The 16278-nt window shown below is 42.6% G+C and overlaps 1 long non-coding RNA gene across 1 annotated transcript in view; it reads left to right on the top strand.

Annotated features, from left to right (window-relative positions):
- The window catches only part of LOC109288880, a 14987-nt gene extending 8452 nt beyond the window's left edge, over positions 1–6535 (top strand). The window contains exons 2-3 of the long non-coding RNA XR_002095233.1: positions 5666–5671; positions 6525–6535. This is a non-coding gene — a long non-coding RNA (uncharacterized LOC109288880). The remainder of the gene's footprint in view (positions 1–5665; positions 5672–6524) is intronic.
- The last annotated feature ends 9743 nt before the right edge of the window (positions 6536–16278 follow it).

Raw genomic sequence — 16278 nt, 5'->3', positions numbered from 1 at the left:
AAGGAAAGTCTCCATTTAGCCAAAACCAAACCCTTCTCACAGAGCTCTGTAGCTGGTAACTTGCTGTTTTCTTTACCCTGCATCACAGACCGGGGGGGGGAGGGGGGAATTCCTGTCCTCTAAACAGGAAGGAAAAAAGGGGTGGAGCATTCCTCCATCCCATCCCATCCTGGGTGACTTGGTTACCCTCTTGGGGCATGTCCAGATGAGTGCTTTTGAGGTGCTGTAAAACACATGTGGCACATGTCAAAAGGTTCTCTGCGCTGCATATTTGCAGTGTGGAGCCAAAATTAGATACTATGAAATCCTGATATATATAAAAAAAAATGCTTAAAAAAAAAGTGGGGTGGCACATCTGGTTGCATCATGCACTGCCTGAAACCAGAGCCTGGCCGGCCAGTCATGCTCCAGCTGCCAGCCAGGCTCCATGCACCCAGATCACTGCTGTTGCAGCCCAGGAAGGCCCCCAGGACTTTAGGTAAGCCCCCCCTACCTCACCTGGGACAATTTGTGTGCTCCAGAGCATACGTGCAGGAGGGTTCCCTCGGGGCAAGTAGAGCGGCACAATTATATTCCGCTACTATGTCCTAGGGAAAATGCATGTGCACGCTTATCTGCACGTGCCCAGGAGGGCCGCTTTAGTACCTGGACAATCTCCATGGGAGAGTGGAATTACACTGGTGCAAAATGGGTGTCAGCAGGAAGAAAATGAGAAACTTTATCTAAACTAAAAGCTGGTAATTTGACTGCAAGATTAGAATATTCTGAAAGGAACATGATGATGCTCAGGGATTCCCTGAGGTTTGCAAAGCCATTTCTTTATCATTGCTAAATTCTGCCACTTTAGGTTGCTGCTTTGCTGTAAGTCTCATCAAAAGTTTAATTTTATTTACTCAGATTCCATTAGGCAAGGCATTTCTTAGTGCATGTTTCTCCTCCCTCCCTCAAAAAAGAAAGGAAGTTTCATGAACCTTATCAGAAAATTGAAAGTGGAATGGGAATACTCACTTCACTTAAGATTCTCACTGCCACATGACTATTTAGTACTCTTTGCTGCAAAGCTTTGAATTTAAAGCTGAGAGGGAGGCAGGTGAGAAAGAACAGTAGGAGGGGGTGCTTTTCTGGCACTTAAGAGTAAAAGGCACAATTGAATCTTTGGATATTCAATCAGAAGATTGTGCATTTCATTTACGATAAATCCCCAAAGCTTACTGTTTGACTTTGCCTTTATTACACCTCTGGCAAGCAGGCGTATTTTATTGCTAATAAACACATCAGGATTAGATTCAAGGGAAAAGCCTGAACCTTTGGTTATATGCAGATGAGTTTGATGTGTTTCAGATTTACTAGTTATTGAGCTGAGGCTGGCACAGTGTGAGACCAAAGGCCAAATTCTGACTTGTTACTCCATGTTTACACGATATAACAGAGTTCAGTGCCCGATCTGTCTGTCTAAATTTCTATACGCCACCTGTCCCCATGCTATGCACTTGAAGAACATGCAGCACCTGGCTCCTGGTAGGTATTTTACATACAAAAATTCCAATTCAGGATGCACTGAATGTTTGCATGACCACAAATCCATGCAGATTTAGACTGGGGTATAGGCTTAAACTCTTACTATTTCACAAAACATCCAGTACTCCAAAGGAAAGATCAGGGGGGTTTCATTGCCCATCATTTTCAGGCATTTTAAGGTAAATAAGAGAGAACCACCTAGAATATCCATTTCTGGGACCCAACTCTACAACTAAGGGAAATCTAATTTCCATAAATCTATTCTGAGTCACACCAGTGGGCTCTCATTCCTAATTCCCTGGTTCTTCCTCTCTGGAAGTCTTAACACACAGGTATGGTCAAATTCAGTTGTACCTTGAGTATACGTGCTTCTCATTGATTTGACTGGATTCTGCCCCTGTTTGAAGCAGTGCTGAGTATGATTACCTGAGGAGTGTGGCCAGCTCTGTTAGCTTTTTACAATATGACCCAGGAATACGTTCTGAAAAGAGATCTAACTTGATAAAGTATTTGCCTGTGCATGGCATCCAATAGAATGGATGCGAAGCTGTGAAGGCACCATTCATAAGTCAAAGATGTATAAGAAAAGAAAACACTTCTGAGATGCATAGAAACCCCATACTTTTTACCTCTTCATGTCATTTTAACTTTAGCTTTACTTTAACAGTCAAAACTTTGATTAGTCACCCCTAGAATTAGCTCCTTCGAAATGACTGCTTCAGCCCTGATTTCCTCTTGAATGTTAGGTCACTGGAGTTACACCAGGAATTAGTTCAGTTTGGTCTTCTGAACTAATGAACATCCCTGCCATCAATTTAAATGATACAGGATTTTATTACCATCTGAAATCCACTATGTGATGCATTGTACTCACCTCAGTGAGATGCCTTTGGGAGTTCAAAATTATTTCAGAAGCTTCTCAGCTTAAAAAATATAAGGCATTTTTCTCTGCAACATTATTAAGAAAGTTTCTTTTGAGAATAGAAATCAACTTTATTGGATTTTTTTTTCTATTTCACAGCAAACATATTTTAACTGGAGCAGGTAGTCACTTCATAAGTCATTGGTCTATCTCAGTACATTTGAAACATGGGGACTGGTAAGTGCTTAGCACTTCTGAAGAACCCTTTAACAGGGTAGTCTGTCCCTTTAAGACAGTCAGCCCTGTTGAGAGAGCCCAGCTGCAGGGCATTTAGATAGGCCGGGAGTATCCCACAAGGAGCTTAACAAATCAAGGAGTAGCAAGGAGATTAAGATACTTTTAGTAGCAGAGAAAATGAAATAAGCACGTACCTTGACCAATCCCTGGTCTGAGATGCCCAGAAAAAAATGAAATAATGCAGTAAAAATAGCCAGATTACAGTCCTCAGTCAGGTTGAGATTTCTACAATATTGTGATACTATAGCCTGGTTTTTAACAGATAACTTATTTTTCTACTGGGCTTTTATAAACATAGCACAGAGTGATGCTGTGGAAGCCACTGGAGTTCAATCTTGATTTACAGTAGCAAATACGAGAATGGATTTTGATTCAGTCTTTATAACAGACCTAGGCAATCATTTGGGCAGATAAAGAGCAGGTTTGTAAGTGCGATGCCTAGCTTACTGGTTTCTGCATGTAGACTTTGCTTCCGGAGCATCTCCTCAGCCACTCCTCCCAAATAAAATACTGCCTTTAAGCCACAAACAAACAAAACCCAGGCCTCCTTCCCTGTCCCAGGCACTAGGAGAGGAGCCCTTTGGCTCTGGCCCTGGCCTCTCCTTGTAGCAAGCTGTTCTACTTGCATCTTGCTTCCTCCTTCCCTGTTTACTCTTCTGGAAACTTTTTAAAGCTCCTAGTAGGACACTTCCTGCCTATCCAAATCCCTATCCCTGGACTCTCTCAAACAGGGCTGACTGCTGCCTCTTAAAGGGACAGATGATGCTGTTACAAGGTTCTGCAGAAATGCCAAGCACTTACCAGCTCCTGGTGTTACATCAATAGTCAGATCTTTCAAAAAGCTTTGGTACCCACAATGATGAGCATTCTTTAGAAAATGAGAAGCACTAATTTTGTGATCTGGAGTTTAGATAATTTTGAAAAGATGGCTCTGTCATTGCTAATTCCATAGCTAGTTAGATTTGCTTATTTATTTATTTTGTCCTGTCAATGTGTGCTGGGCCTTGATAATTAATAGGGCTAGGTTAGTACATAGCATTTATATGGTTCAGCAGAGAACTGATCGTACTTAGAAGGTACAAAAATCCATACCACATAAGCAAATTTCTGAGTCAGAAGTCAGAGTAAACTGACAACATGCTTTAAATCAACTGCTTTTTATCTTATAAGCTCTCTACAGCTATATGTCACCAACCTTGTGATTAAAGGCTCCATAGGTACAACTTAAATCACTTGTGCATGATTGTCCAACTGGCTTCTAGTCTACAAGCCAAGGAACTTCATCAGCAACACAGAGTCAACCTTTTTTTCTAAGTCAGGTCTTCAACCCTATCCTGAAGCTGCTAATCAACCCATCACTTATAAATCCCATGAATGTATGGATTACAAGGCTGCTGACCCCTTGACTTTATGTAGTTTCCTAGATTGTATGAAATTCCCCATACAACTTCATCATGCTTCTAGAATTGTTCTATAGGACATCTATTATTTTAAAGAAATGCTGGATTATATTCAGTGTCACCCATCAATGAAGCCTTTCATTTGGCTCTTTATTGGGGGCTGGACTCGATGATCTTCTGAGGTCCCTTCCAGCCCTAATGTCTATGAAAATCTATCCATACAAAGGTAGATGTGCTTTGCATGCACAATGATTTATTTACTTCTATAAATCCAGGCACAAAGCACTGAAGGAAACTGCCCAGGGCACTGGGTATGTCTACATTGCCTGATGACTAAGGAGTGCTGCAGCAAAGCTCAGCGCATGATGTCTCATGAAAACACATTCCAAAAAGCTTGCTCTCTCTGAAGTGGTTTTTGGTTCAAGCCGAGAGCCACATTAAGGTGTTTATATTACATGTTTTGGGGTGGGGGTGGAGAAAGTGTGCACAGAACAGACACACCATAATCCTTTAAAAGCAGATAACATTATGATTTTAAAATTATCTTCACATAACATATCTTTACATCTTAATGAACCTGCATGTATGTAAGCGGGACCTACAAGGCTATAAGCATTCTGTTTAGATACGCCAGTCTTAGGAAGAGAGGTATTGATGCAGAGGTTGCCTGCTCAAATAGTGCATTCAAGTCTGAAAACATCTTTTCTCGCTAAGGGAAGAATTTCCTTTGTCCTTCATCAGATTTTCCTTCGTCCTTCACAGGTATTTTATATCTTACTGGACCTGACTGTCCCACAGAGCTTTGACTATGTGCTCTGGCAGTCCAAATCCTATTCCCTGAGTTGAGTCCCCCCCCAGAAAGCAACTTTGCACCACTATGGCTATAGCCCTATGTCTGCTTTGCTCTGCCATATTCAGGGGCTGCAAGCTGTCTGGTAAATGTGCATAATTGCTGGATTACTACCAATAAGCCTGCATCCTCCATCACCTCCATCCATTTCCTGACTGAAACATTTTGTCTGTTTGAGAGCAAAGTGTCTTCAGTTTGTGTTTTACTCTTAGGTTAAACTGTGTTAAACCCTAAGAAATACAATTTGAAATGCTGTAAAATATAAGGACATTCAAAACAAAGCAAAACAAAAATCAAACTCCTTAGATGAAATGTTGACATTCTCAATTAATTTTTGAAATTGGGAAACAAAATATTCCTGAAACTGACACTTTTCAAAACATTTTTACTAAGCTAGTTTGGAAATATTTGGTTTTATTCCCATTTGGGAATGAAAACAAATTTTCACTTTCTTGTGGAATGGAAAGTCCTAGGTTTCAACATACTCTAAATCTTACTTCCACTGGGAGTTCATTCTTCAGTCTCAGACCAGCTCCTGAGAAAGTCCTGTTTCCCAAACACCTCAACTTTGTCTTCATGTTGAGAATTTAATTGAACTAGAAGAGCTTGAGTATGGACAACAGTTTACATCCAAGGTAGTCTTTTCAATATACTGGGTCCAGGCCTTTGAGGACCTGGAAGATCAGGGGTTTGATTTCTATGGGAAGCTGGTGGAGAGGACAGATGACAGGCCTGAAGTGCCTGGTAGCCTGTGCTGCTGAAGGAACATGTGGCAGTGTATTGCACCATGTGGAGTTTCCTAAGTGCAAAAGGCTTCATGCTTAAGTAGATAGTATTACTGTAGTCCAGCTGTGAGGTGATGAAGACATGAATAACTGAGGCTAGCTTATCACTCTCTAAGGTCAGCTGGAGTCTCCTAGATAACTGGAGATGATAGAAAGTGTTAGTCACAGATGTCATTATGTCAGAATTTAGCATCAGAGAGGACATCAGAGGAGCTTCAGACTACGTTGGCAGGCTGTGTGTATATACCTTCAACCAAAGAAAACAGCACTGTGACTGCCTGGATTATTTTCCTATGCACACATTTGCTAGTACTATATATATATATATCTGAAAATTATTCTAATGAAGATGGAGTTATTGCTTTTCAATAAAAAAAAAGCAGAAGCAATCTTGAAAGGTCAATAAGATTTACTCTAGTGTAGGCTCAGAGATCATTTGTTATTCAAATGATGAAAAAGATGTCATGGATATGTAGTGGTGTTAACGAAGCACTGACACCATCTGTTTATTAGGCAATCTTTGGCATTTCCATAATTTCTCCGTGCAATAAGATTTCTGCTTTGCTTATTCAACATGAGCAAGGAAGGGCTCAGAAGTAATCACAGATTACTGCTGAGATCTTCCAAAAGGTATTTAAAAAACAGTCTATCAACTTTCTACTTCTGATGAGGCATTTTCTCACAAAATACAGAAATGTCGTCTTACATTTTTCATTGATACCTGAAGAAATGTACAGTTATGAAAGTTTAACACCACACCCTGTCTGGTGGCCTCTGAATCACAGAACCACAGAGCCAGAAGGGGCATCAAGTGATCATCTGAGCTATTGCTCTTGCTCTGTACTGAGACATGGTCAAGTCTGCTCAGACCATCTCTGAGAGGTGTTTCTCTACAATGCATTTTTAGAGCTCCCAGATATTTGATTTTAGTTTGTGTGGTGCTGCAGACAACCTCCATCTTTCTGGCCAGCGTGGGACTGGGAAGGAAGGAAGGAAATGGGCACGAGCACAAAAGGAAGTATATAACGCATCATTCTGGGGATGCAAGAAACATATTTTGTAGCAATCAATTTTTAATAAAGACAACTGAGGATAGGCCATGTTCATTGCTCATCTTTCTTTCTAGTCAGTATGGGCCAGATTTTAATACCTTTACTCAACAGAAGTAGAACTTTAGTCTGCAAGTAGTGTGAAGACTACTGCTTGGAGTAAGGTATTAAAAGAGATGTCTAAGGGGTCAGAATCTGCCTGTAGGGCTTTTTTAGTTAATTAGTCCACAGATGCTTGAAAATTAAAATTATGGTAATTGAAGTTCATTCTCAAGAGAGGTTTAATTCTGACTTGGTACAAAGCCAGTGGAAATCCACTAGTCATGGCATTCTGCTTTGTTTTCCTTATAACAAGAATGGTGTGAGCTTAGCCATAACAACCCTGCAAAACCACTCCACAGCAACTGATACCATTCTGCCTAGGCCAGAATAGTTAATTATAGTGGTTAATTCTTAATTATATAGTTCACAAGTAGTAAGACAAAGGATGCATCACAGAGTGCAGTTAAATATAATTTCTCTCTTTGCTCTCTTCTTAAATCAAACCTGCAACCTAGACACTCTGTGCCTTGTAATGCACACCCACGAACTGAGCAATAATAGCAAGTCATAAAGCTTTGACTTTGATGTCCATCTGAGGATTTCACAGCACTGCATGAACACTGGCAGAAACCCCACTGCTTGCAGTGAGAGAACTCAAAGCTCAGAGGGAGGTAAGTGCCTGCTGAGGTCAATGAAAAGGCTCCCAATTCACTTCAGCTACTGGTACACTTTCTTCTGAATGCATTGGCATGAGTTCCAGAGCAAGCTGGGTGAGATGGAGACAGAACCCCTGTTTTCCACCTTCCAGACTCTATTCCAACAAAATGGCCATGCAGCTTCCCAGCTCAGTGACTAATAAAGCTAGACTGCTGCATTTTGTATCACCAAATCACCAAACCATTCTCACTGTATTTTTAACTCCACTTTGATCTTACCAATGTTCAGCATGGGTGGATGCTGTGATCACTAAAAGCAGAGGTTAATGTGGACAAACCTATACAAAATGACAAGGAAATTCAACTCAGCTGCTGTGTGAACCACTATGTGTAGGCCAGCAATAGGTGTGAAATTTCCAAGAGACCACAAATATATCAAAGCAGTCATAAGTAGGTGTTTCTAAAACCCTGGACTCCTGGCCCTGTCAGCATGCCTTGCTGGTCATGTGCATGTCTTTATTCTCTTCAATAATTGCACTCTTCAGCGTGATGCCCAGCACTTGTCTGGTGAAAATATCTTAATTATAATCTCTCCCCAAAAAACAGTTTAGTGTCCCTGTTTCTCCATTCATTTTGTTTAGTGATGCACAAGAGTAGTGAAGACAGCGCTACAAGCCTACTGCTGCAACAAAGCTTAGAGCAGTTATTATTATGAAGACACGAACGATGTGAAAGTCCCTGTCACATAGCAACACAGGAAGAAATGGAGTTTCACCTGGACAAACGATTGTTTTTTTAAGTCCCAGAGTCTCTTTGTTTTGCACTGACCGTCAGCCAAATTACTGAGAATGATGAGCAAGAGAGCAATTCTGAATGAAGTACTTTATGTGAAAATGCTGATTGCATTAGCTAGATAATTAACTCAACCCCCCAGAGAGAAGAGTGTTCTAATAGAAAGACCTAGTGAACTACTGCAAGAAGTGGCCCTTAAGTACACATTTTGTATATGCATGTGCTTTTTTATTAGCAATGCCTGAAGTGTAGCTCTTCCTATACAACTGGTGACCACTATTCTTCAGTCTTAGGGCAGTAGATGTTTGAATTTTGAAACAACCTTGTGCTATTAATTATAGGCAGAAAATATAGCATGGGAACATTTAATTACCTTACTGTACTCACAGATTGGGTATTTTGATATCTAGCTGTCAGACAGCCAGAAAGACAGACATGATATTAATTAAAATGATTGACAGTGAGACAGCCAGCTGGTATTCATCTAAATGTTTGCAAATCCTGATAGACAATTAAGACCATTATTATTTGTCTGAAAACTCACTCTGGAAAGTGTATTGCTATTTATTATGATCTGCTTTAAATGAATTGAATTAAAGGGCAGAAAATGAAGCCTTCAACCTGACAACAGTGCCAGCTTGACTGACTGCTTGTGTCCTTCTTCAATAGGCTTCAAGTCTTTCCCATGCTTCCCCTGCCATTACCAAAGCATGGGCAATATTGAAATTTGCCATTTACAATACATAATCCTTAGCCAATAAAAGATATCACCCACAAAATTTCTTTTTTCTCACATGTTGAAACATCATGGCTACAACATCTCTTTGACACTACCAAAACTATAGATGTGGACATTCGTATTTCAAGAGGAAGCAGTTTTATGGTCTGTCCTGAATACAGCTGAGTATCTAAAGCCTGAGCCTCACACTGCTGAGAGGATATACTTAGAAATACACAAGCTAACCCTGAAAACTTTCTGGTATTTAATGCCTTACAGGGAAATAACTCACTAGAGAATATATGTTGGGATTGCTTACACTGAAGTAGTTTCACCATGGACTTCAGTGGGAGAAGAATTAAGTCAAAGCCAAGCACTTTTGAAAATTCCACTTCCATTTTCAAATGATTTTTTCCCAAAAGCCTTTTTCATGTTCTCTCCTTTTGCCCGAGTCCTCTCTTTGCCCTGCCATAATTAGGGCATCAGGAGTAAGAGTAAAACAATTCATCTAAATGATTTAGAAGTGCACCCTATACTTGCATTGTTTTGTCAAACAGTGACATCTAATACTTGCCCTAGATGAATGATGAGATACAGTGGCTGCACCTACATGAGATGCTGACTGAGCAGTCATTACTGCACAGCCATATAGTACTTGCAGGTGGGGTGAAGGATGTTTGCTGGTATTAGGGCCACTTATGGTTCTAACTGACTCACAGATTTGGAATTGATTTGGCTGATTTGGCTTGGAACACAAAACATTTTAATTTAAAAAAAAGTACTAAATGACTATAGAGTAACCAGCATTACTGTGCAGTAGCGGCCCCACATGGTTGCCGGGTGATGCTTACTGCGCAGTAGCCCATTACTACTGTGCAGTAGCACCACATCATGGTTCATGCCCAGCGATGCTACTGTGCAATAGTAACAAGCTACTATGCAGTAGTAATGACCTACTGCACAGTAAACGTCTCATGTAGATGCAGCTATTATGAATCAGATGCTCCTGTCTGTTTGCTACTTAAAAACATGTTAGATGTCAGCCATTTATATATTAGGTCATTACCTAATATTGCTTTCCTGCAGGCTGGCAGAATTCCAGCTTGTAAGAGGCTAGAGGGAATGGGAGGAGGGCAGTCAGGCAGTGGGTGCCATGTGCATGTATCTGTGCATAGCTGCCAGGCAGCCTGGAAAGCACATCCCACAGTTAAGTAGTGGCAGGGGAACTGAGGTCCCCATAGGGAGGAAGGGAGGGAGTTGGGCAGGGCAGAGCTGGGGCTGCTGCTGAGCTGGATGGTGCATGGGGTTTGGGGCTGCAATCGCAGCCTCAGGGCCCTGGCAGGGAGTGGGATGGGGCTGTGGGTGGCTTGTCTGGGGGCTGGAGCTGGTTCCCTGCCACTGCATGCCCTTCTAGGAGGGGGTAGGGGGAGCACCTCCCCTCCAGACTTGTGCGCAGGATGGGGCACGTGCCCTCCAGCCTTGTGCGCAGGATGGGGGTGGGTGTGGATTGCCTGCTGCAGGTTTGGGCTCCCTGCCCTGCTGCCCTCCCACGGGGCCTCTGCAGCACAGTGGACAGGACCCATTATGGCAGGGCACAGTGTGGCCTAGCAGGGAAGCTCACTGTGGCTGCTGCGAGCCCTGCACTGCACTGGTGATGCACCCTGTGCCTGCCCCGGAGCAGCAAAGGACATAACTTCATGCCTCTGCCTCTGTGGCTCTGGGGAAGGGGAGTGAGGGGCAACAGCAGGGTTGGGGAGGAAGTCGGTGGGGAGTGAGGGGCCTGGACCTGCATCCTGGTGAGCTAAGGGGGCAGGGGGAGCTCTGATTTTCCATGATAAAAAACCCAGAATCAAATATCAAAATTTATCGGTAGTTAGAATTTTATCTTACTATAGTGACTGAGGCACTGGTAGGCTTCCAAGTTTCTTCAAAGTTTTAAATATATCAATAAAACACTGTGTTCAACTGATACCTAAATATATAGTGATATTTCATTTTAATCACAGATTTGGGGTGGGTTTATGAGAGAATTTGCTATTTTTTATCAGGGAAGACCAGGATCTCTGCCTATGACTAATGTCTTGTTTGAAACTGAACACAATCGCTGGGCACTTACACCCATGCAAGGAGCCTCCTTTGATGCACTGGAAATCCAGATCGTCAGAGCAGACTCAATTAATCAAGTTTGCTGGAGCATGTAAATTGACGAGCTCTGGCAGCCTCGTGTGTCACGTGTATAGTGGTGCAGTGCACATCCATGCTGAGAAAATGGCGGTAGTGCACTCTGAACTAAAACATGTTCGATTTGCTTTCACTCAGTGCACACCACTGCCATTTTCTCAGCACGGCGATGCACTGCAGTGCTGATACACATGACACATGGGTGCTTTTAATTAGTGCAATTCGCTAATTAAGAGTGCCCAGCACCACATAGGGAGCACATGTAAAAATGCCCATTAAGAGTGGCAGCCTGGCCCTGGACAGCTCTTGGTTTTTAATTCCCAGTGGTATTGGAACCTGCTTGCTCACTGGATTAGATAACACTATTTGGTTTGAAACATCCTCGATTGCACAAGCAGAGGTTTTGGACAATCTGTTCTGCCACAAGAAATGGTGATGACCATTTTAACAATAGCCATCTTCTCTCTTGGGGTGAAATCAGTCTCATTTAACTGGAATCCTATAAAAATGACCTTGCATAAACACTGCTGAGCTAATTACAGCATAAAGAAACATTACAGTGAGACCTGCCTTGATCTTTAATTCCAAACTGCCCCTATCCCAGAAGAAACAACCTGTGAGTTAAACTGACTCTTAAGTATACAATTAAGCCTGTCAAGTGCTGACTTCATAATATGCTGTTTAGTATTGGAAAGTCTGTCAGGGGGCTGATATGTGGGATTAATGTCATAAAGTCTTGGTTTTGCTTTCTCATTAAACTGTAAATCAATTCAACTGATATAAGTGACATGTTGCTGAAAGTGAATATAAATAAATGCAGTTCTCTTTAAATGACATGTGGAAGCCCTCCATACTCCCCCCTTCTGAATACAATAGGCTTCTCTGCTTTTTATGGATGTAAGTTGTTAAAGGGATTTGTTTGAGTTCCATGTGGAATTTGCTCAGTAATTCTATTAAGAGTTTCCCAGCTCACAAATTAATGCCCTCATCTAATTCAGTACCAGTCCTATTCATTATTTAAAACAGAATACCTAATCTCTCCCTCTACTGAGTTTCCTCAAAGGCTTTCCTATTAGTTTTAAGGAATTCAAGAGAGGAAGCTTTGGCACTTTTGCATTTGCAAAACCATACAACTGGCAGCTGCAACTTAGTCTGTATCACTTGTGTTTTCTCAGTGGAGTGAAGGAGTAACTAAAAGTGCCTAAGGTTCCAGAGTTCTTTCTCCATCTCTGGAAGGACCTTTGACGTTCATAGTATTGTGGAATTCACCAACAGCCAGCAGAGCTTGTAAGGATTGTTCATCAGCATGAATCAGAAATAACTTTTCCAAAGCCAGACCGACTTGGCATTCCTGATTCCCAAAGACACACCTGCCCTTAGCTCCTGCTGGTTGTATGCAAAGGGCTGTGAGTTTCAGAGGTGGAAGTAATTAATCTGGGCCAGATGCCCTACTCCCAAGGAGCATGGAGAGGAGTCAGGAAACTCTATAAGCCTCATTCTGCAAATGGATGGGCCATTAGAGGACACATACATACGTGCAGCACCAACTGCTAGTAGCAACTCCACTGGAGAATTACACAAGGATGACATGAAGCGACCAGTGGTCCTCATATCGAACCCAATTTGTCCCAGTTCAGTTCCCAAAAGCTCCACAAAGGATCAAAAGAAGTTGGATGGTGCTGGGGGTGAGGGCACTGTACTGAATACCTGTGGCTTGCTTTCTTCCCATGCTCTCTGAGAATGATGTGCTGAGTCTTGCTCTGATGTTCTAACCATTTGATTTTCTTTGTTTTCAAAAGCAGAAAAAAAAAAGATTTCCCCTTTTCTTTAGTTCACTTGAGAAATATGTTACAGCTTTTGGCACTGACAGAGGCAGTTCTGATTATCTTTAGCATAAACATACCTAACAGAACTCTGTCCTTGCATAGAGGAGGCTTTGCTAGTGTGCATTCTGGGTTTTACTGAGCTGGCCTTTTTGTGGCTCTACAAGTTCTGACCCTTCAGATATAAAGAAGTGCCCAAGTCTTTCTTACAGCAGCATTCTTCAGTGTTTATCCAGAAAAAAATTACTCTTTAGAAGAGGATCCCCATCTCAGAAATGAAGTCACCATTTAATATACTTTGAAACACTGTCCTCCAGTAAGGAAACTGTTAAAATGTCCAACCTTTATTTTGGAATCAGAAAAAAATTAAAGAGGCTTCAGAACCAGCTTCTACATCTGACACCAAAGAGCCTCTAACTTAATTAGCCACTAATCATGGGCTCACCGTATTCAGGTGAGGGTTGAGACACAATCTACAGTTTTGTCTTGGCTGAGGTGGGCCATGAACCCACAAAATGTGGACATGAAAATCAATGAGACAAGGTTCCTGTGAGAGGAGAAGGAAACAAACAGTAGGACTGGCAAATCTGGGAATTAGTTGAGAGCCTCTAATTTGTTATATGGGAGGGGTGTCTGTTCACTGACATTTGATGTCAGGGAACCTTTGGATTGAATTAAGGGCCAATTTAATCTTAATCTATGACCATATATTAAACAAGAGGCCTACCTCCTGAATGCTCTTCTAGAAAAAGCAGTCACCTGATCTTATACAGCAAGTAACCCAAACAAGTGGGTAGGTTTCTGTTCCCAAGCCAAAAACAAATAAAAATCTATTAAGAAGCTGAATCAGACTTCAGAACCACGGACAGAGCTAATCTTTATCTGATTTACCCTCTCTTGCTTGCTTGCCAAAAGCTGAAACCCTAGCTGCTTCTGAAGACTGATCTCCATGTGTGGATCTGTGATTTTGAAAAGAGCTAGAGAGTCTCCAAGGGTATGAAATAAGAAGAGAGATCAGGAGCAGTAGGCGGACAGCAAAATTGCCATAAGAATGATTGGCTTGATTAGTGGAACATCAAGACCGTTAAAAAAGAGAGGTGATTGTTAACATGTTTGGAGTAAAGACTCCCTCAGCTGCCTGAGTAGTAATGCAACAGTGGCTGCACTGTGGAGCAAGAATCAAAACAAAGTGAATCACAGAATCAAAGGACCGAAAGAGACCTGTAAGATCATCAAGTCCAGTTCCCTGCTATGGGCAGGAGCTTATTGGGCTCAAACGAGCTCAGCGAGATGCTTGTCCAGCCTCCTCTTGAACACCTCCAAGGAGGTGACTGAACCACCTCTGTTGGGAGTGTGTCCCAGCTTCTAGATACCCTTACAGAAAAGAAGATTTTCCTAATGTCCAACTAAATCTTTCCTCAATTAGCTTGTGCCCATTGGTCCTTGTTCTTCCTGGTGGTGTCTTTCTAAAAAGATGCTCCCCTCAATCTTGGTGTTCACCCTTGACATACTTGTAGGCGGCTACCATGTCACCTCTCAGTCTTCTCTTGTTCAGACTGAACAATCCCAGTTCCTGGCGTCTGTCCTCATAGGACTATCCTCCAGGAGACTAACCTCCAGGCCTTTCTCTGCCCTTGAGTGGCCCTTCTCTGCATCCTTTTGAGCTTAACCACATCCTTCTTGAGGTGCAGTGCCCAGAACTGGACACAGTATTCCAGCTGTGGCCTCACCAATGCTGAATATAGGGGGAGGAGCACATCTCTGGATCTACTCACAACACATCGGCTGATACACACCAGAGGGCTATTTGCCCTGCTGGCGACTTCATCGCATTGCTGGCTCATATTCATCTTCTGGTTGACTGTCACACCCAGGTCCCTTTCAAATGCAGTGCCAGCCAGTGGACCACCACTCATCATACAGCTATGGTGAAGTTTCTTCCTACCCAGATGAAGGACTCGGCACTTGTCCCTATTGAACCTCATCTGATTCCATTCAGCCCATAGGACCAGTCTGCCAAGGTCATCCTGGATCCTTACTCTATCCTCAGATGTGCCCGCATTTCCCCACAGCTTGGTGTCATCCGCAAACTTAAGCAATGTGCTTTCCACCCCATCATCCAAGTCATTGATAAACATGTTAAAGAGCATGGGCCCAAGCACTGAACCCTGGGGGACACCACTGTAGACGGCCCTCCAGGATGAGGCCATTGCATCGATTACAACTCTCTGGGGTCAACCTCTGAGCCAATTGCCAACCCCCCTCACTGTAGACTGGTCTAGGCCAGTACCCTCCAGCTTAATTGAAGGGACTTCATGGGAAACAGTATCAAAGGGCTTGCTAAAGTCTAGGTAAATGATGCCAACCTCATGCCCCTTGTCCAGCTGGTTAGTTACCTGGTCATAAAAGGACACCAGGTTTGTTAGGCATAACTTACCCTCGACAAAACCATGCTGGTTGCTTCTTAATACCCCACCAGTTACAAGCTTGTGGGTGATGGCCTCCTTGACAATTTTTTCAAAGGTTTTTCCTAGGACTGAGGTTAGACTGACTGGTCTGTAGTTTGCAGGGTTGTCCCTCTTCCCTTTCTTAAAGATGGGTACCACATTAGCCCTCTTCCAGTTGTTTGGAACCACTCCTGAGTTCCATGACTCTTTGAACAGCTTTGCCAGAGGCCCTGCTATGAGCTCAGCCAGTTCTTTCAGGACTCTCGGATGCAGGTCATCTGGCCCAGCAGACCTGAACACATCCATATGTTCTAAGAGCAGCCTCACCTGTTCCGGACTGATTTCATGTGGACTGTTGTCTTCCCTATAGTCCCTGGGCCTCTGGACAGGTGAACAGCTCCCATCTGATTTCAGGAACACTGATGTGAAATAAGTCTTTAGGAGCTCTGCCTTTTAATGTGGATCAATGGTGGACCGCCCCCCCTGAATTCAGTATGGGTCTCACAGTGGAGCTTGATTTTTTATCGCTCCCTATGTACCTATAGAAGGACTTTTTGTTGTCCTTTATTTTGGTTTCCAGTTTGATCTCCATGCCTGCCTTGGCCTTCCGCATCTCTTGGATGCTGAACCATTTTTCCAATGCTTATATGTTTCTTTTTTCTTTTTCAAAAGTTCCCTGATATCCCTGTTGAGCCAAGCAGGTCTCTTGGCCCCTTTTCCACTTTTTGACTGTGTGGGGATGGCCTCTTTTTGAACAGTAAGAATTGCCCCTTTTAAAGAAACTCCACTGATCCTGAACTCCCAAATTGTCCAGTTGCTGGTCATGGAGGGCCTTTCTAACTGACTCTTGAGTTTACT

This window comes from Gavialis gangeticus, unplaced genomic scaffold, assembly GCF_001723915.1.
Source record: "Gavialis gangeticus isolate Ggan-Ray unplaced genomic scaffold, GavGan_comp1, whole genome shotgun sequence".
NCBI lineage: Eukaryota > Metazoa > Chordata > Crocodylia > Gavialidae > Gavialis > Gavialis gangeticus.
Note: the sequence above shows the minus strand (reverse complement) of the source record. Positions and strands in the feature narration are given on the sequence as shown.